This window comes from Cherax quadricarinatus, chromosome 64, assembly GCF_038502225.1.
Source record: "Cherax quadricarinatus isolate ZL_2023a chromosome 64, ASM3850222v1, whole genome shotgun sequence".
Lineage (NCBI taxonomy): Eukaryota > Metazoa > Arthropoda > Malacostraca > Decapoda > Parastacidae > Cherax > Cherax quadricarinatus.
Window position 1 is genome coordinate 8,407,281 of NC_091355.1, and position 21,627 is coordinate 8,428,907.

Genomic DNA, 21,627 nt, shown 5'->3' on the forward strand with positions numbered 1-21,627 from the left:
CACACCCTATCTACTGTGAAGTGTGAAAGTGAGAGCTTTTAGTCCGGCTGCATGCTCCCGAAAATCTTAAGTATATAAGAACACAACTAAGTTCGCGTATATTCTGAAGGGATAAAAGACAGGTAGTACAGATACCATGAACACTTATTAGCTTATTGAACTAATGATGTCTCGTAAGGCAAATATACAATTGACTCGACGAGGGTTAATCAGCATTAAGCAAGAAAAATGGGTTAATAGGACTTGACGTATGTTCAGATATGGTCAATGGCGTGTCAACTACGAGGGCAAAAATGTAGCCTTTATGGGGGCATATTTACACCAGGATGAGTGATGCTACACAATACTGTTCTTACAGCGGTATGTTAACAAACAGGACGAGTGGCATGGTTAAATATTCTTATGGTGGTAGGTTCATTCACAGGATTAGTGATAAACTCGTTCTTCAACGAAAACCTTTAAAAATTATTTGAAGTTCGTACGTCATTGACTGTGTTGATGACATCATCATATTTTTGACAGGTCTGTTACAATCCATATTTAATTCGGGTGAGGCAAGTAGACATGACTCACCTCTGGCTAAACAAATCACCCAAACTGAAGGGTGTGCTACCCTAATCACCAACACCCACGGAGTTGCTGAACACCACAAATGAGGTAGTTGAAGTTCTATCAATAAAGATCGAGAACCAAAACCTAGTCATTGTGGTTGTATACAAGCCACCAGATGCAACCTCACAACAGTTCAAGGAACAGCTACTGAAAATCGATTACTGTTTGGAAAACCTTCCAGCTCCATCCCCAAACATCTTACTGCTTGGTGATTTCAACCTAAGGCATACAAAATGGAAGAATGTAGCAAATAATTTTATAGCTGAAACAATCCCCGGAGGTAGCGCAGATGAAAGGTCACACACACATGAGCTACTAAGTCTCTGCGAAAAACATACCTTAAACCAGCAGATAGTGGAGCCAACAAGACTAGAAAACACACTTGACCTTATCTTCACAAATAATGAGGACCTGATAAAAGACATAAGAATATCAAAAACAACTAATTCCGATCATAATCTAATCGAAGTCCAGACGTACATGCATAGGGGTCCTGAACAGCAGAATGCATGTACCTGTGAAGGTGTCTTCACAAAATACAATTTCAACAACAAGAACATCAACTGGGACCAGGTAAACCATGTCCTAAACGAAACATGTTGGGAAGATGTCTTAAATGACATGGATCCAAACCAGTGCCTTGAAAGGATCAACTTCCTGGTAGCCGAAGCATGTTCTAGGCATATTCCCCTAAGAAAGAAGAAGAGCAGGAGTAAACTGGAGAGAAAAAGACGCTCCCTCTACAGAAGACGACGAAGAGTCACTGAGCTCCTCAGGAGTGCTAGAATATCTGATACACGAAAGGAGGCGCTGACCAGGGAAGTGGAAACTATCGAACTTAAGCTAAATGACTCTTACAGGAACCAGGAGAGGCAGGAGGAGCTTAAAGCTATTAGTGAAATTGAAAGAAATTCAAAATATTTCTTTTCATATGCCAAAAACAAGGCAAATACCACATCTAGTATCGGGCCCTTACTCAGACAGGATGGGACTTACACAGATGACAACAAGGAAATGAGTGAAATATTGAAAACCCAGTACGACTCTGTGTTTAGTGAACCACTAATCGGTCTGAGGATCGACGACCCAAATGATTTCTTCATGAATGAGCCTCAAAACTCCATAAATGTATGCCAGATTTCCGACATTACCCTAACTCCGATAGATTTCGAAAAAGCCATTGACAACATGCCTATGCACTCAGCCCCGGGCCCAGACTCGTGGAACTCTGTTTTCATTAAGAACTGCAAGAAACCCCTCTCGCGTGCCCTAAGTACACTATGGAGGAGCTTGGACATGGGTGAAATTCCACAGTCACTTAAAACAACGGATATAGCCCCACTCCATAAAGGTGGCAGCAAAGCATTAGCTAAGAACTATAGACCAATAGCTCTGACGTCCCACATCATAAAAATCTTTGAAAGAGTGCTAAGAAGCAGGATTGCAAATCACCTGGATTCCCAAAATCTGCACAATCCAGGGCAACATGGGTTCAGGGCAGGTCGCTCCTGCCTCTCACAACTACTGGATCACTATGACATGGCCTTGGATGCACTGGAAGAAAATCAGAATGCAGATGTAATATACACAGACTTTGCAAAAGCATTTGACAAATGCGATCATGGCGTAATAGCCCATAAAATACGTGCTAAAGGAAAAACTGGAAAAGTGGGGAGATGGATCTTCAACTTCCTAACAAATCGAACACAAAGAGTAGTGGTCAACAGAGTTAAATCGGAGGCTGCCATAGTGAAGAGCTCTGTTCCACAAGGCACAGTACTCGCCCCCATCTTATTCCTTATCCTCATATCAGACATAAACAGAGATATACACCACAGCACCGTATCATCCTTTGCGGATGATACTAGGATCTGCATGAGGCTGTCATCTGCTGAGGACGCGGTTAACCTCCAAGAAGATATAAACAAAGTTTTCCAGTGGGCAACGGTAAACAATATGATGTTCAATGAGGACAAATTCCAACTACTCCGTTATGGAAAACTGGAGGAGATAATAACTAGAACAGAGTATACTACTGACTCCGGCCATACAATAGAGCGGAAAAATAATGTAAGGGACCTGGGAGTAGTAATGTCTGAGGATCTCACTTTCAAGGATCACAACAGTGCCACGATCGCACGTGCAAAGAAAATGATAGGATGGATAATGAGAACTTTCAAAACGAGAGATGCCAAGCCCATGATGATCCTTTTCAAATCACTTGTTCTCTCTAGGCTGGAATACTGCTGTACATTAACATCTCCATTCAAAGCAGGTGAAATCGCAGATCTAGAGAGTGTACAGAGATCCTTTACTGCACGTATAAGTTCTGTCAAGCACCTTAACTACTGGGAACGCTTGGAAGCACTTGGCTTGTACTCGTTGGAACGCAGGAGGGAGAGATATATCATAATCTACACTTGGAAAATCTTGGAAGGAATGGTCCCAAATCTGCACACAGAAATCACTCCCTACGAAAGTAAAAGACTGGGCAGGCGATGTAAAATGCCCCCAATAAAAAGTAGGGGCGCCATTGGTACACTAAGAGAAAACACCATAAGTGTCCGGGGCCCAAAACTGTTCAACAGCCTCCCATCAAGCATTAGGGGAATTGCCAATAAACCCCTGGCTGCCTTCAAGAGAGAGCTGGACAGATACCTAAAGTCAGTGCCGTATCAGCCGGGCTGTGGCTCGTACGTTGGACTGCGTGCGGCCAGCAGTAACAGCCTAGTTGATCAGGCCCTGATCCATCGGGAGGCCTGGTCATGGACCGGGCCGCGGGGGCGTTGATCCCCGGAATAACCTCCAGGTATCCAGGTAACCCACAGCACTGAACTCAATACCAGTGACCCAGTGATCGCAGCTCCATAGCTTGCCACAGGGACCCAGCTACCCAACATTCGTATGTGTCAAGTCGACTGTAGACACTACTGTCCAAAGCAGCGCAGACCAATGGTTGATTCTTGCCGCGCCTCCACCATCTGGCCAGTGGTACCAATGAACGGGTCATCATATAAAAATAAAGGGGATTTCTGCTCTGTCCAATAACCAAATCACTAACCTTCCCACGTGGCACCATAAAATTCTGATACGAGATGAACGACCTCTCGACGTTAACACGTTATCAAATTTCTGTTCAAGTGTTGCATTTTTGTCAGCAATTCGATGTATTCCAAAGAACTGTACACTCGACTTCAAAAAGGAGCTGTCAGGTTTACTAGCATCCCGGAAGAACTATGTACAACTCAAGCCTCAATTAAATACATTGAAGGATTCAAAAAAGACTTCACTAACGAAGTTAAACATCTACATCTCGAAATCAACTTCAAGAAAATAAAAAAGGGCTCCTCGACTGACAAACTGCTGTAAATCTTCACATCTATCATCTTGAAGTTCCCTTTTTTCTTGTGATCCTTCCTGCCGCCCATCTCTCCATTACCAAGACATACTCAAGACTACTGTCAGCAAGCTCAGCAAGTATCCTCCCCTCTTCTACATCTGCTTTACAATGTTCTGCGGCTGGGTTTAGCCCTGGCTCTTTTTCTTCAGCTCACGACGTTCTTCTCCAGAGCCATTCTTCGTCTGTCCCCACTTCCTCCTCACCCCTTGTGGGTCTTACTTTGAATCTTCAGTTCAGTTCACTTGCTTTCTCTTATTGCAGCCAATACTCTCACTTGCTTTCTCTTATTGCAGCTAATACTCTCACTTGCTTTCTCTGACTACAGACAACTATCTCATTTGCTTTCTCTTGTTGCAGACACTACAGTTTAACTAGATTCCTCTGGCTGCTGACACTCATACAGACAATAATCCCCTTGCTTTCTATACCTGCCCTCACGGTAATCTTAAAAGAAAAACGCCCTCATTTAGATTTCTCTCATAATGTCCCGGTGTCTGCAGTCTGGCGTTATGCAGTAAGAGCATAACTAAAACTCTGATTCGTTATCTCGGCAACTAAACGAGGATCACCTCAAGAAACCCCACAAGGAAACCAATGAAATAAAGTTATGAAAATTCTTAAGCAAATTAAGTAAATTGTTTTATTTAACGTCAATTTTAGTAAGGTTAGATGAGAGAGATACAAAGTCACTGTTGAGTACTCCTTTATTTTTGTCGAAATTTTGCTCGAATGAGCTTTATGAAGTCTAACAAAGTCAACTCCTAATCCAAACAGTCTAAAGTTTCGCAGGGTCACCATCAAGAAGAGACCCGGGCCAGGACAAGACCGGTGAACCTACTACAGTACAGTCTAAAGTTTCACTCCTCGAGCGGAACGTTGTCTTAATAAAGAGTTGTTCTCCGAGGATCTTTGCTTTACCAATAACAATAATGTGGCTTTTGCGGCACTATCAACACAAACTCAGAATTATTTTGTGATAATCTACCTGGAGATTTTTCCGGGGATCAACGCTCCCGCGGCCTGGTCCTTGACCAGACATTCCAGTGGATCAGTCTGATCAACCAAGCTGTTACTGTTGGCCACACGCAATCCAACGTACGAAGCAAAACCCGGTTGATCGGGCACTGATTTTAAGTATGTCTAGTTCCCCCTTGAAGACAGCCAAAGGTCTATTGGTAATCCTCCTTGTGTATGACGGGAGGCTGTTGAATGGTCTTGGGCCCCAGACACTTGTATTTTCTCTTAGCATACTCATGACAGCTCTGTTCTTCATTGGGGAGGCTTGTTGCACCGCCTGTCGAGTCTTTTCCTTTCGTAGTTCTGTGTGCAGATTTAGGACCAATTCCTCTAGGATTTTCCAGGTGTAGATTATGATACATCTTTCTCTCTTGCGTTCAAGGGAGTACAAGTCAAGGGACTTCAACCGTTCCCAGCAATTAAGTGCTTAACTGAACTAATACGTGCAATGAAGGTTCTCTGTACATTCTCTAAACCTGCAATTTCGCCAGCCTTGAATGAGGCTGTTAGCGAACAGCAGTATTCCAGCCTAGAGAGAAGTGGGGAAGTTCAAAACCCGCAGGAGCCATACAACACTTAAGGAGAGGTTATTAAGTTTAACCCGAGGAAGGGGAAAGTAACTCAGAGTACCTGGATCAAGACCCATTGGAAGGTAATCCTCATAAAAAGTTCATGACTAACAAACGTCGAATTTATTCAAGTAGTCTCATTTTTTTACAAATCAGTAATCTACATATTCATCCCCTCAAGGATATACGTTCATGAAGGTACTGGGCTCTTTATCAAAGGAATTCTTCCTCTGGGCTAACCTGCCCTTCTTCAGATCGAACCTGCTGGCCTCCCATTCCCAAGTAGCTGTATGAATCCTAGGGATTCAGTACTTACCAATAAATGCAATAATCGACTCATCCATGTACAAGGTCTTGAAAATCTCCTTCAGAATTTCTCGAACAAAACAAACACAATAGCAAAGACTTTAATAACAAACTTTTTTTCCCCTCGAACGTACTAGAAGGCGAGAATTTTTTTAAATTCAATACTTTTGTAAGAGCAATTTTTTTTGTCTTCACTACTATTACTACTACGTCCACAAAAAAGTGTTGAAACTCCATAATTTTATTTCGGTGTAAACCCTATCATCATTATGTAACATTCAAATTTATTAATTGTAACAGCAGTAGCATGTTGTACACATAATCAAACCAGGATAATTAAGCCATAACACCCATGTCGAGGGTGTACAAAGTCATTAAGACAGACGACAGACAGTGGAATAAGCTGACAAGTGGTAATCCAGACAATTAAGCAGGAAGAACCTCATTTGACCAGGTTTCGCCCCACAGTGGGGGGGAAAGGCCGTAAAATAAAGACTCTCCCTATTTAAGTCTAAGAGTGTCATTAAGACCTACCTGAACACCTGGTAGAAGCTGCCGCCAGCCAGGTAGACGAAGGGTATGAGCAACGGCGCCACCGTCGTCAGGTCGATCAGATGGATCCTGGGAAACATAGTGACACCGGCTCGCTCTTGCTTACTCGGTGGTTCTCGCGCTTTCCAGAAGCTCTGATGACTCTCCGTCCACCTGGCACTCAAACCAAGTGCTCGAGTCTTCCCCTGTTACTCTGGTCCTCTTTACACTCACTCTCCTAGTGCTCCAGTGGTCTGCCAACTCTTTGGTGGATTTTCATGCTCTTTAATGCTGGTCTTCTAACTTTTCAGTACCTCTAAGAATATGTCTCCCACGTTGCCTAGCACTGGAGTGAAGCAGATAATCCAAGCTGTCTAATGCTGGAGTGAAGTAGATATTCCAAGGCTGTCTAGTGCTGGAGTGAAGCAGATATTTACAGTTAGTAATGTTTGTACTTCAACTTTAAAAGCTCAAGATGTAATAATGTGCATGTTATTGTCTTCGTCGTCTTAATACAAAGTATAATATTCTCAAACTGAGGGGCTGGTTATGAGACTAAGCTTGTGATGTAAGTTGGTCTGGGACCAGATCACTTCTGAGCGGTAGGTATCACTTAAAAACCACCTAGGCCAGCAGGCAGTTTCAGTATGGCAGTGCACGTGTAGGCTCAGACTAGATGATGAGCCTGCCAGAGGCCTGACCCACGAAAGGCACACATGTGACCCCGGTGGGTATGCAAGATGTGTGGGGCACTATTGGGACGTGGGCCTGTTGAAGGACGTCCACTGCTGGCTGACAGAGGGACTTTAGGCACGCTATACACAGCTACTTTAGTATTTAAGGTAAGGTCGAGGCACACTGTACGTAAGTACACACCAACCACTTATCTTCACTTCTCTTGATGCATTTTCACTTCAACTTTCAAACCGCTCCTAAAATAACAAACACATTAATCACCTTTGCCTTGCCTGTGCAGCTTTGTAGTCACTAAATAATTTTACACTTTTCGTTTTACAGAATAGATAATAGTTAAAAAAGTTTTTAACTACTACCTGCATATTAAACACCATGAATGAGCTGCAAAACGTCACGCACGGAGCACAGTCGTCGTGTTCACTCAACCACGTACATTCCTACACGGACGGCGCACGCGCCATCACGAACTTGTACAAAGCGTGACTGGCCCACACTATATAACGCGATCACTGCGACAACGCGCACTGTAAATCATCCCAGACTGATTCATCATTCAATCAATAATACAAAATTTATCATTTGTAGTCGCATTAGCAACCCGCATTTGTTTCGACTTGTATTCTCAAAGCTGGACCAAGATGCTCATATGAATACATTTCAGTGAAAAATATACGAACATATTTTTGAGATGAGATATTTAAAGGCCTATACAATATGCTGCATACAAACTTAAAAAAATATCCACGATAATGCGGAAAGGAAAATCATTTATGTAGAACAATAAATACTCTCTAAATAATTAAAAACAAATCATCAGATGAAATCTTCCTTAGTCAAGAGAACACTGTTAGGAATGAAAGCAAAACATTATTTATCAACAATATAAGTTTCTATTCACAATTTTTATCGCAATGATTTTGTGGAGGGATGTGGGCGCCCCTGTCTCTGACTCCTACGCGTCTTCTACAGTGGGTAGCCTATTACATTACATTCACTGGGGGTGGCTCAAGTCACCGTGTCCTGGGACCCCCTGGTAAACATGATGGGCACTAGAGGCTTACACGTGCCACAATGTCAATATTTTTGTTGACGTCACACTCCCTCCCGTCCACTCTCACACGTCACTTCAATCCCCACAGAACACATTTCTCCAGGTGGGCTATCCTCACAGTTACACGTGTAATCAGGTAAAGTGGTAGGAGCGTGGCGTGAAAGACGGTAGTAAGTATCAGCTCGTACGGCACTAGGAGAGGGATTTGAACAGTGTGCCTCACCGACGCTCCCCACTACAAGACTGACGGCCTCCAGGACCTGCTGGCAGCCTCAACCTCCAGCCCTCCTGACCCGTCCGTCGCCTAGCAACCACTCCTACCACCCACACTGTATGTATTCTTAGATATATTTAATGTAATACAAATCCCCCCCTTTTCTTTTCCCTTGTCTATGTGTTGCTCCGCTCTCTGATGGGGATATCTTCATAAAACTTAAATTTCTCATGTGTATGTGATAGGCCACCTCACAATGACAATTCTCAAATAATACGAGCTTTAGCTTTGCTGGAACGAAACCTTTGAAACTCCCCGTAGCTAACACTTATTGAAATACTTGACGATATTCTCACTGCCCTACTGAAGTCTTCCAGTTCAAGATAACAGATTTCATATTATAAAAGGTATACAATACAGACAAGTTGATGATTAAGATGCATGTGCAATACTATCTTTAGTGACTAAACGTTTCGCCTGCGCTGCAGGCTTTTGATGTCTCCATTATCTGTCACCTCTGTAAACGAATGAAGAAGCCTGCTGAGCAGAAGAAACATCCAACAATAAACATGCCCAACTTGTGTACATTTGTTTTAAAATAAAAACAGCTCATTAACCCAAAAACAGTATCCTCACGCTGCCCAGTTAATAAATAAATGAAAATTGAAAACGAAATTAACGTGGATAAATTCAGATTTAAAAGGGATACAGGTAAACACTGGATAATAAACTGCTAAATATGGCCATTCAAATTAAGCAAATAAACTCGTGAAACTTAATGAGACATTTATTAAATACAAACTTTGAATTAACGTTTAACTGTTTCAGTAATTACACAGGTCCATCAAGCAAATTCTTTTTAATCCTCCTGGGTGAATTTACCAGATACAAGAGTTAGAATGGTTGAACGAGTTGGCATGTTTAGTATGGTCCAACAGGCCTACTACATTGCCCTCAAATTTCTCATCTCAAATTGACATTTCTTACCTCGTTTAAAAAATCCATTCAGTGTAGTGGAATATAAGAAGATAAGAATAGAGGAGAACTGTTGCAGGCCTATTGGCCCATACTAGTAATGTCTTTATACCAACCTGTCCGTTTATATGTCAGTTTTTTGACGAAGTACCCAACGTCATTGTTTAGAGCTTAGTTTTAAAATTTTAATTTTCTTTATTTTAAATTAGGTTTACTTCATTATTTACGTTATACTATATTATAAACAACGTACATTTGCAAACGAATTGATAAAAAAAAGGCCTGGATACATCTGGCAACGAGGCGGCTGATGAAAAAAAAGGTAACATTAAAATCTGAACATTCATATCACTCATGGTGCGAGAATGGGTAGTTACGACAGAAAAAACCACGCTACGTGGTGTGTTTATTTCTAATATGATATATGTAGTTAACTCTTGCTTGAACACTGTAAAATGTTATATAGTTCAAGGTGGCCGCACACCTTAGACGTTTCCAATTTTGATTGAAAAAATATGGCCAAAACAAGGACTTAATAATCTGAGGTATAAGATTCCATAAATTAAATCACTCGTTGGTACAAAGCATTTAATGTGTACCAGTGTGAAAGACTTCATTATGAAGGAGTGGTTTCTGGAAACCAGGAGGCCCAATTGTTGGAACGAAGTATTAATGCATACCAGTTTGGAGGACTCCTTCCATATAATATCAGTGAGTGGTTCCTGGAAACCTGGACACCCAATATATCACTGGTACTTGTGTGCTTTCATTTAGTGCATCATGTACCACTTGAGTATGATTTTGATTCTTATATTCATAAAATGTTGTCATTTTCAGACTAAAAAAATAAATTCGTGCCACGAAGGCAAACAAAAACGAAAAATAATCTTGGTAGATAAGCGAAGCTTAAATCTTACAAATTTCTACTTATTTCTGGGCTATCAGCTAAAATATGAACTTATACCAAAAATACCAGACGTGTTATTACGACTTTCAGCAACCTCCTGTCCCCCAGCTACGTTACACTGGTTTTAATGACAATATAGTGGCAAAATGGTTAAACGTATCCACACCACTCTAAATCCAAGATGAGCCATCTCTTCCTCACAAGGAATGAGTCACGCACTGACATTCCTGGATTGTTTCGAGTGCAATTAACTGCTCACAGCAACATAGATGTCAGTCCAAGCATCTACACCATTATACGCCACTATGTGGCGGTCCTTTTTTTTATACGAGGTGGAAAACTTGCCATCACATCTTACATCTATATTTTGATGAAGGGGTAATCCAGTATGCCATCGAAAAACCTAGTTTAAATAATCAATAATTCCACTTAGGGGGTGACCAAACAACTAAGACCAGCGTTAGGAATGAAGCTTTGTGGTTTAAGAGCGCTTGAGCCTAGTAGATCACTCGGCGCTCTTGATAGGAAATTAAAAAATACAGATCATACAAGTAAGACTTACAAACAATAAAAAAGGTACCAGTATGAATAAAACACACAACACAAATGAATATCATTACATATTAAAATAATCAGTAATTAAAAATACCACTAAGTTATTAATGTCAACAGATTCACTTGAAAGTTCCTCGACGTCCCTACAGGCATCCCGATAATTATAAAAACGACGCAAGAGAAAAATCTAAACCCAAGAGCAGTAAAAATGTGCTCTACGGTCGGCTGCAGCCCACTAGCTACACAGACGAATGGGGGGAGGGGGGGATAGAGGACAGGAGCACATGCAAGCAGGTGGATATGGGTGAGATGCTGAATCAACAGAGGGTCATCTAAAAGGAAGGATTCTTAATGGAGTAGTACCAAATGCCCATTTGAGGTTGAACTATGCAAGCCATTCCAATCTGGTCGATTTTTTTTTTTTTTTGCAGGCACTTGTCTAGTATTCTTTTAAAACCTTTTGCCTTTGTTCTGCTAACATTTCAAGTAAAGCATACTATTAAAATAAATCTTAGTTTTTTAACACATGCATAATGTACTATACTCTATTTTATCTGCCACAGATACTAAGATTTAGGCCTTAGGAAAAAGTTTACTGGCCAGCACCTGGTAAAGGTGCTGGAAAGGCCAGGTGCGGTGTCTCTGCCAGACACTGAGGTGCCGGCTGTGACAGTCCTTGGAGTCCCTTCCCTGAGTCATAATCTTAGTCACCGCTCAACCTCATACAACACAATGAGTTACTATCAACTAACACTAGTAACTGGTGTTTCTATAGGCAAGGATGGTGTTGCAGCCAAGCTACAGGCATTGTTATTCATCACACCAAGTTATCCACTGTCACTAGGGGGTTTGTTACAAGGCAAATTGTGTTGCAGTCAAGCTTTGTGTTATAACCTTACACAACGCAGTAATACCAGCAGCCTGCGTTGCAGCTAAGTTATTGTTATACAACAGTGACACCATCATTCATACTTGCCTACGGTTACACCAATTCCTCCCTGGGATGCAAATTACACACACACTTACACACACACACACACACACACACACACACACACACACACACACACACACGGTATGCTTTGTTAGGCAAGACATGTGCAACAGTTAGGTATCTATTTCGAAACGTTTCGTTTATACCAGTCGAATATAAAAAAAGCTGGTAGAAGCAGAAGAAATGTGAAGACGATGTAATCAGTCCATCACCCTTGAAGACGTAGTTTTGCGGTCAAAACTACGTCTTCAAAACTTCTACAAGTGAGAATGGTTGGATAGGAGAGGGAAGTGACCTTTCAATGATTACATTCTTTCTGCTATTAGTGGCCTACATCTCACCACCTGACAGTATATAAGGCTCCATACTCTCACTTCAACTTCACATTGTTTCAGACTATGGAACAGTACTCTTCTCCAGGCTGAGGGACTGACCACCTCAAAACTGCGTCTTCAAAGGTGAGGGATTGATTACATCGTCTTCATATCTCTTCTGCTTCTACCAACCTTTCTGTACTCGACTGAAGAAGCCTACTGTGTAGGTGAAACGTTTCGAAATAAAGATACCTAGCTATTGCGTGTACCTTACCTAACAATCTGTCGGTATTTTATACCATTTTAATATTCACATGGTGTGCTTTGTTAGGAACAGCGTTAACGCTAAACCTGTAAGGGTCATTATAGCTCCCAGGTAGTGGGAGGTAATTAAACATGACCTCAGGAATGGAATGGTAACTTGAAATTAGTCCCTCACCGTTCACCCACAATAAGGGACCCCACTGAAGAAGCGGGAACAGGACCCCTCTATAGAACAATTTTACATTCGGCTACGTGCTCGGTTTGCAATGAAAAGCAAGAATACCATAGGTTCCATAAGAGAAGACTGTGTCCATATCTGTTATCCAGGACTATTCAACCTATTACCTCTAGATATAAATGCTGGTGGAACAAAGATAAAAATATTAAAGAGGAGGCTAGATAAATTTCTGTAAGGGTCCCATCAACGGGTTGCAGTGGCTACGTAGGCCTGTGGTGGCCAGCAACAGCCAGATTGATCACGGAGCCAACGAGACGTCACAGGTGGTTGGGCCAACAACCACAAAGCTGGCACGGCAAGTGGGCCTGTGACAAGCAATGCAGCTAATCCGTGATATCCTCGTGTCAGATTAACTCAATGATGCTTTAAACGTTACAGCTATCATTTTCACAGGTTGTATATTTTTAGCGAAGGGCTTAACCTGTATGGTAAGTCATACAGCGCCTGGGGAATGGGACGTAATCAAAACTGATCACGGAAAGAAAGATTAGTTCCAATTTCTTGGATGAAGCCTACAGCAGCAACGCCACTTCTTCCCCTTAAAGGGTGGACAGGTTGCAAAAGAAATATTTCAGCAAATTTTTCATTACATTTTATTCCTTTATCGTACTGGAGATACTAATACAACAGTGTAGGGATACTACTATAATGTCGGGATATTTCTGCAACGGTGTAGTAATATAACAGTATGGATATAATGCCACCAGTGTATCGATAATATTGCACAAGTATCAACATGATGTAGAGATAACTACAATACTCAGTCAGAAAGCAGAATACAGTGGAAGCTTTAAAAACTAACCCAGATGAGGGTGAACAAGGGAGGGAGGACCTTGACTCAGAGCGTTCACGTCCTGCTCCCGCCTCACTAGATCAATATAGCCACTCCAGCAGGCAATAACTGTGTACCGTACATGATCAACACTAGAGAAGTCCAATTCGAATAATCTACATGGGTTTACCATTTTTGTGAATAATAATATTATAATCAAGTTAAGCACTAAACCCGAAAGTGCCATGATAATAATAATAATGAAAGTTCAATATGATGTGATAGCCTTATGAATTTCACACATCCTGTAGGTGGTAGTCAAAAATTTAGGTACGTATATAAATATCAACTCCCAGTCTCATTCTCTGTTTAAAGTTTATTTTTTTTAATTCTTCGCATTTCATGGTCTTTCGTTTTTCTATGATGAATCCAAAACAATAAGAGATCCTTCGAGAACATAATTTTTGGTTGTAATCATGTCTATAGTGAATTCGATAGGCAACGTGAGAAAAAGCCACAAAAAAATGGCTTACTCGTGAGTCTGTTAAGAATATGCATGTCACATACATGTCTTAAAGACAAAAGAACCGATAACGGCTAAGCTGGTATCAAGATAGGACGTACGTACAAGTTTGAATGCAACATAGTATTACCTATACTTCAGCTTTAAGGATGGAGAACGCTAATTATTAATGCGGGGCCCCACACTCAGGAGCCAGCGTTGTCACAATATATATGCAGTGGTGGGTTGACAAGAGGAAGATATCAGAGAATATACGTACATGAAAATGTTCTGGGAGTCGAGCGTTTTTCGGGCTTAATGACGAAGCATGGGTAGGTCTCTAATTAAATTATTTGCTGAAAAGGGGGTGGCGGGAGGGAGTACTGTGATTTGGGGGGGAAGGAGAAAGTGTGCTTTCCCATGGTGTAATCAAGTGGCACTTATCTTCGTATAGACAGAGCATCTGCTTAATTTTGAGTTCGTTTAGCTTTAATAATCCATTTGGGGGGAGGTAATCTGCTGAGAAGATTTGGAGGGCTTCTAGACGTGCAAGGATTACCAGGGTGGGGTTTCCTGAGCATATCTACTAGCCGTCGCATGCAACACTAATTTATTTCATATTATCATAAAAAAATTAGCGCTAAACCTGTACGGATTATATAGAACTGCAGTGTGATGTAATGCATAAGAAAAGGCATTAGTGAAGTTGTGGGTTAGTGCAGGTGAAAAAATTTCAAAGCTGGTTTCTGTTAAAAGGTCAGTCTGGGTTGTAGGCAAGGCTGGGAGAACGGTGGGCTACAGAATTCGGTAAGGTACGGTTGATTTTCTTGGTTAAAAAGTACGGTACGATATTTTCCTTAAGCTACATTATTATTATAATCAAGGGGGAAGCGCTAAACCCGGAGGATTATACAGCGCCTGGGAGGGGGGATGTGGAAGGCATTCAGGCTTAATTCGGGAAACTGGAGCACAGATCCAATTCCCTAAATCAAGAGCCCCTCACCAACATCAAGGAACCTTCCTTGAGGGGTCCTTAAGCTACAGTACGGCACTTTTCGGGTTCGAAAAACAAAAAAATACCATACCCTGCCGATAGAGCTGGCCATATAGTGAAATTCGTCACCAGATTTCAGTAATTTGCGAATTTGCTAAGTACCTGGCGAGAGAACTGGACGACTGACGGGAAGGAAATGACCTTACATCACTCTAAAGTATAAACAACCTGTAACGGCTTGACAAAGCTCCCGAAGAGCGAAACGTTGCCACAATAAAATGTCACATTAGTTGCATGTGTATCCATTTACCTAATAACCTGTTGTAATCTTGTACTTGGTGCGCTTTCACGGAACGGGTTCGGTTAGGTAAGATTCGTCACGAAACAGAACAAGTTTTTCCTGACGCGGGTCTTAGTCATATGATGACCCGCCACTGGAGCTTTTGGTCATCTGACAGAGGCCTTCCACTAGCTTACCGGTCTACCCCTTTAAAATTGAATTTTTTTTTGCGGAACAGCTTGGAGTTCAGTAGACACGATCGGTTCATGTTCCGAGTTCCTGTCACTGATGCAATTACGTTTCCGAGATGCAACACATAGGCCTGTTATATATTTAACTTCAGTACATTAGTTGCCGCAGTTAAAACTATTTTACTCCATTAATTTTCTGATAAAGGTCGCGTTAATTTTCAAATTACATATTTTGAAATATATATTTGTAAATAGAGAGAAAAACATTAAAGAAAACTGCGTTTTTTAGTTATTGTATTAATCATAAAATAACACAAGTCTCTTGTCACAGTAAGTGGTTAATTTTTGTTTTATTCCCCTTTTTGTACATCAGTTTTTCGAGCTAAATTGTCTTATTCATCAAAATTACCCAGCACATTGGGAAACCGTGTTTCACTATTTACTATATTTTTTGAAGTATCTGCATAATCTTCAAATTTTATAGGCTTTATTAGCCTAAAAACTTTAAATAAATTTCTTTACTTTATCCAAAATGAATATTCACAGCGTAATGGAATTAGAAACTAAATGTACGATGTACATCGTAAATCAAGGAGTGCGAACGTTCTCTCTCTCTCTCTGTCAAATTCGTAATCATGTGAGCGTCGTTTCCCACACCCGACAGTGATGGAAAGATGGTTACGAAAATGCCGATACGGTTTGATGGAAAACAATTTGTTGTGTTCTAACTTGAACCAACATTGTTAGCGACGGAGCCGAGACGGCACTGGTAAAGTCCGAGCTGCTGAGTCAGCATGCTCACTCCCCTGGAAACCAGTGTCCACAACACAAATTTTGATAAGCAATCTTAACATGTTGCAATTAAGGTTCACATTGTTATTTTTAAATAATAACAATAATATGGGTTTAGCATTTATTAAAAAAAATAAGCGTTAACCCCTTCCCCAGTTAGTGATATTAAAAAAAAAGGGCACTTGCTGCAATGTTAAAAAAAAAGTATTAGTAATAGTTCTTGAATGCTGCAAGGATGTTGATATCGCCAATAGTGTAATATTCATTAGGGCCGAAACGTTGTCTTTATAGCTGTATGTTCACGCTAAGCTCAAGTTGAAATGTCGAAAGATTTATTCGTTTTGAATAAAAATTAGAGCTGAGCATCGAAAATAGTTTGTCTGGTCACGGGGAATTTAACCCCTATAGCTTGGTTCAAGATTATTTTGAACCCCACCGGCTGTTTTCCAACCAATGTACGGTGACCCAAAGAATTTAACATTCACTATTGCTAATTCAATAGCTGTTTCAAATGACTCCGAATCTCAACTGCCAGTGAAGGCAGTATAGTATTTCCTACCTTCAGACCGTTTCTAAACGGTACCCTTGAATCTCGTCCTAAACTATGTTGCTAGTGAAGGTTATTGAGTAGTCTGTTCAACTGCATACCGAAAGAAACACGTGTATACACCACTAAAAAATTAAATATAATTTCTCTGTCATCGGTATACCTGAAGGGTTCCAAGGGTCAACGCCCCCGCGACCCGGTCCATGACCAGGCCTCGCGTGTGAAGACAAAAATTACACAAGAAGCCTTAATAGATTAGAAGTTTCGCTATGTGCGGTTTGATTAAATCATATTACAATTTATTAAAACTACCTAGAGCGAAATTTTGTCCCAATAAAAGCTTCTGAAATTTGTGTTGTCTATCTTCATATTCTTAAGCAATACGCCATTTAATCCAGTCTGACATCAGTAGTTGTCCCGAGATATAAGTATTTTTTCCTGAACCTTAGTCCTGTTGTATATATTTTAAAAGAAAAATCAGGTATAGAACACTCCATGTGATGGGGAATTCCAGTCACCCATTCAATATGTGAGCAATTCATAGGAAACGTGATAAATCTTACAGAATTGTAATTTGCATTGGTTGCCGCACAAAAAGCTGAAAAATCCTTAAGGTCTAGACTGTATAACTGAATAATAATTAATATAATTATAATCGTAACTAAGCGCTAAACCCACAAGTCATTCAGAAGAATAAATAATAAAATCAGAAAAACGCAAGAAACAGTCATTCTGCTCTGTACAGCTTTATTAAATTTACAAGAAGTACAATAGTGGAGGCTCTATCCTTTGTCTGCAAGCAACAAGTGACACTCCTCTCAGTCTTTGTATTAACATAAGAATGCAAGAACACTGCAATGAGCCTATGGCCTTCGTTTCTCCGCGTCTTTGAACAGACACCAGGATCATTGTTATTGTTGTTCCAACATGTATACCTTCCCGTAACTGCTGTTTATCGCCCAAGTGAAATCTCTCTACCCAAGACAATGAATATTACAACCAATCCATGAATAAGACGATCTGAATCACAGAAAGGATGGGACCCGGACCAAGGGAAAGGGGGAGGGATTAGTAACCCAAGAATGCCAATTAGTGTGGCGTATTTAAATTGCGGTCCTTGGGTCCTCGTCCTCAGGATGAAACCTACAACAATGAACTAACACTCGTACCTACTTACTGCTGGTGAACGTCGAGTCTGGGGAAAAGAGGTATAAACACCCGACCACTCCCCAAAGATAAAATCTGGAACCTTCGATTTGGGTTGCAGCAAGAGGTCCTGTTCCAACCTTGGCTATTAATAAAAACTGAATTACTTTCTCAACATCTGTATAGTTCCTTAAAAGAACAGTTATTATATTCCCAGGAAGCGCGAAAGTCATACGGGTCATACCACACTGACAATGGGATGTAATAAAGTTAAGATTCCAATTAACTGGATCAAGTCTTCACCAGAATAAAGGCACCACCCTCCTAGGGTCGAATCAATATTTTATTTCCCAATTTCAACCAGCAGTTCCATTTAATGGTTTGTTTGCAATCGTGTTATTACGATTTCGTGAGTTTTGAAGACCCAATTTTAACGTATGACAAAAGGCAAGTCCTGATTCATGAAGAATACGTAATACGCAAAACCTATAAAATCAATCAAGAATTATTAGAATCATGGGGGAGCGCTAAACCCGTAGGAATATACAGCGCATGTGGGGGAGGAGGGATGGAAGATATTCAGGCTCAATTCAGGGAACCGGAGCACATCCAATTCCCGAGATCAAGAGCCCCTCACCAGCGTCAAGGAACCTCCCTTGAGGGGATAAAATCAATCAAAACCAAATAAAAATAATTAAAATAAATAAAATTGTTCGACTTCGTTGTGTTATCATTTATCAAAATTTCACCACTGTTTATATTGAGTACAACTGTAAAATTTAAACTATTAATCTTTCTTTCAAAAATATTAAATTTAAGCTGAGTACAGCATTATTATATTATTTTATAAATCGATAAAGTATATTCGATATAAAAGTATCAAACTCGTTTGGGTGATACCGGTAATTAATATAGTAATGCACATTAAAAAATGAAGCCTCCGACCCTACAAGCCTATTGTCATTACAAAATACCTATTTTTATTTGGATATTTAAAAAAAATGTTTGCCTGTATTCCACTATGACAACACCCACTACTTGTAATATGAATATGTTTTTTACATTAGCAGTGATATTCGCAGTCTATTAGTTCTCAATGACAATCGTACACTGATCATGCAATAAGCATATAACATACTTGATAATTTATGATCTATTTAAAAAAATAATATCTGAAATTAATCTGACAAATTATTTCAGTACGACGCATGCATGCATTTACAAAACATATTCGATAATGGCATGTGGATTGTTTGTCTTGGTATATAAGCCTGCGCGTGTACAGGCGCACCTCAGCGCGCACACGTGCGCCGGCGCTAATTTCAAACTCTGTCGATATACCAATCTTCATTATAACCCATCACACCGCTCAGATTGAGCTGTAACATTCGTTAGAGACCTCCGTGATATAATTGGACCCTAGGCACTAATACCTTCGGTAATTACTTGATAACTGTGGCTGGAACCTTGTATTGCTCTCCTGGTAGTCATCAGCTGATCAACGTCAAGGGTCCAACACTGGACCATCCTGTATTGTAAGCGCTACTGGCTTCAGTACACTGATATGTAGGAACTGTGAGAGGAATACTTACATGACTACTCTTGATAATAGTGATGAGATCATTTGTAGACGATGGTAACTGCTATGTTGGCTACAAAATAAGAGAACGTGGGAGGTGGTCATCGACGTTGCTCTCTCACTCTCACCATTTTGAACTGTGACGTTGTGTTGTATCACGTGACTCCCCATGCCTGCCAACCCTCCCACCTCCCTCACATCCTCTCATGTTCCCGCTTTTATTTACTGCTTTACTCATAACTTCTCCATAACTGCTCTTGTAGAGTGTATAAACTCAGTCATCCATTGTTCAAAATTGTTTCTCGTAAATACCGTGATTATTTAATTGAGGAAATCTGGGTGGGCAGCAGCCCTGTCGTCGCAGGTTGTTCAATATCTTGGTGTGTTGCAGGAATACTCTACTTGCAAGGTGTGGTGGCTTCATGCTGCTGAGGGGCTCTTGATCCAGGGAACTGGATCTACCCTCCTCTTTGTTGGGGCAAATCTGATTACCTCCCAGTTTCCAGGGACTGGACGAACCTTACTGGTTTAGCGCTTCCCAGGAATAGCTGCAATATAAAACAATATACCCGCTTTTGTATTGATCTAAATTTAAATACTATTAAACGTCAAAATAAATCACATAAAGTAACAATATATTATGCAAATTAGATGCATCAAAATATGAGCAAAATTTGTTTTATCAAAATTAGTTGCAGTGCAGCTACCCTGATCTTTATGACATTGTACAATGTTAGAGTAATAACTGTTTACCTGGCACCCATCAAGCAGGATGGGAGCCACGGTCATACTTCACACACGATGGTGTCTAAGCTGGCAAGCTTCATCAGTAGGGTGACGAGGATATAGTCTATATTATTATTACATTAATGGGGGAGGAGAGGGGGAAGTGCTAAGCCCGTAGGGGTTACACAGCACCCGGGGGGAATAGGAAGCATTTAGGGTCGCTCCAAAGAATAGGAGTACAGGACCAATTCCTTAGATGAAGATCCCCCTTGCTGGCATCAACCTCTCACAGGAGGTTCCTTGATGCCGGTGAGCGATTCTTGTGCCATGAAATGGGACCTGCCTTTCCCTTCCTTGGATCGAACCTGAATGCCTCCCATTCTCTCAGACGCTATATGGCCCCTGAGGTTTTAGAGCTCTCAATGAATGTAATAATAAACGTACTGGGGTCAAGGCACCTTCCTTGAAGAGTTCAGTAACTACGGCAGTTTCAGAACTTTCTAACGTCATTAAATACGTACATTGTACGGTATGCAAGTATCTTGCACTCAGTATTTAAATACCTCCATCTGTTATTGAAATTCTTACATATAATAATTTTGCCCAAAATATGATTCCAGGCGAGTTTATAATAATATTTTCCAAAGTTTGAACAATAGCTGTAGTTTTTCTTATGAGGGGGAAGAGGGTGTAGATCACTCCACCTTATGATGAAGCACTTTACATCTTAATCACTTTATATATGTACACTGCTTTATTATATTAATAATGACATAATGATTAATATAGAAATATTGGTAAATTACCCATATATGAGGCTACTGACCCTTCAAGATAGTTACCCTGATTATAACATTTCAGTTATGGACATTCAATAGATTGGTAGCAGGCTGGAATGAGTCATGAAGGTGACTCTTAGGTTTATTGGGGCAATGGCCCATTGCCAATGGGAAGTACAGCAAGTTTGGTTGGTAGCCCCACGCCAGGCTGTTAGGCCCAACAAGAGAGTAAGAGTTGTAATGTCCAACCTATGCTGTGCCTGTTCAGTTAGTAAGAATAGAAAAGGGCACACTGAGCCGAGTTCTAGGCCTAAACTAGGTCCATGAGGTGGCAGCACAAGTGTTAGGGAATAAGGAGCATAATATGACTGAGTGATTGGGCTTACATGATGCTGGTGAGGGGGCTCTTGATCCAAGGAATTGGGCTTCTCCCCTTGTAACAAATTCAGTTGCCTCCCATTCCCTAAGCACTGTATAACCCCTACAAATTTAGTGCTTTACCTTTAAATATAAGTTTACTGGGAGGAGAATACTATAACATTCCCCTGAAGGGAGAAAAGTACATTTACAATTAGTAGTCTACTGAAGCTCCTATCTAAGCTGCCCTTTTTTCATTTGGTACCCACATACCTCCAGTCAGGCATGTGATCGAGTCTCATCTTTTGCCACTGGCCAA

General features: G+C 40.8%; 1 long non-coding RNA gene across 1 annotated transcript in view; it reads right to left on the minus strand.

Moving 5' to 3' along the window:
* The window catches only part of LOC138854603 (uncharacterized), a 114,291-nt gene extending 105,833 nt beyond the window's left edge, over positions 1 to 8,458 (minus strand). The window contains exons 1-2 of the long non-coding RNA XR_011393785.1: positions 8,371 to 8,458; positions 6,439 to 7,367 (exon numbers count right to left, since the gene is read on the minus strand). This is a non-coding gene — a long non-coding RNA (uncharacterized lncRNA). The remainder of the gene's footprint in view (positions 1 to 6,438; positions 7,368 to 8,370) is intronic.
* Between the last annotated feature and the right edge of the window lie 13,169 nt (positions 8,459 to 21,627).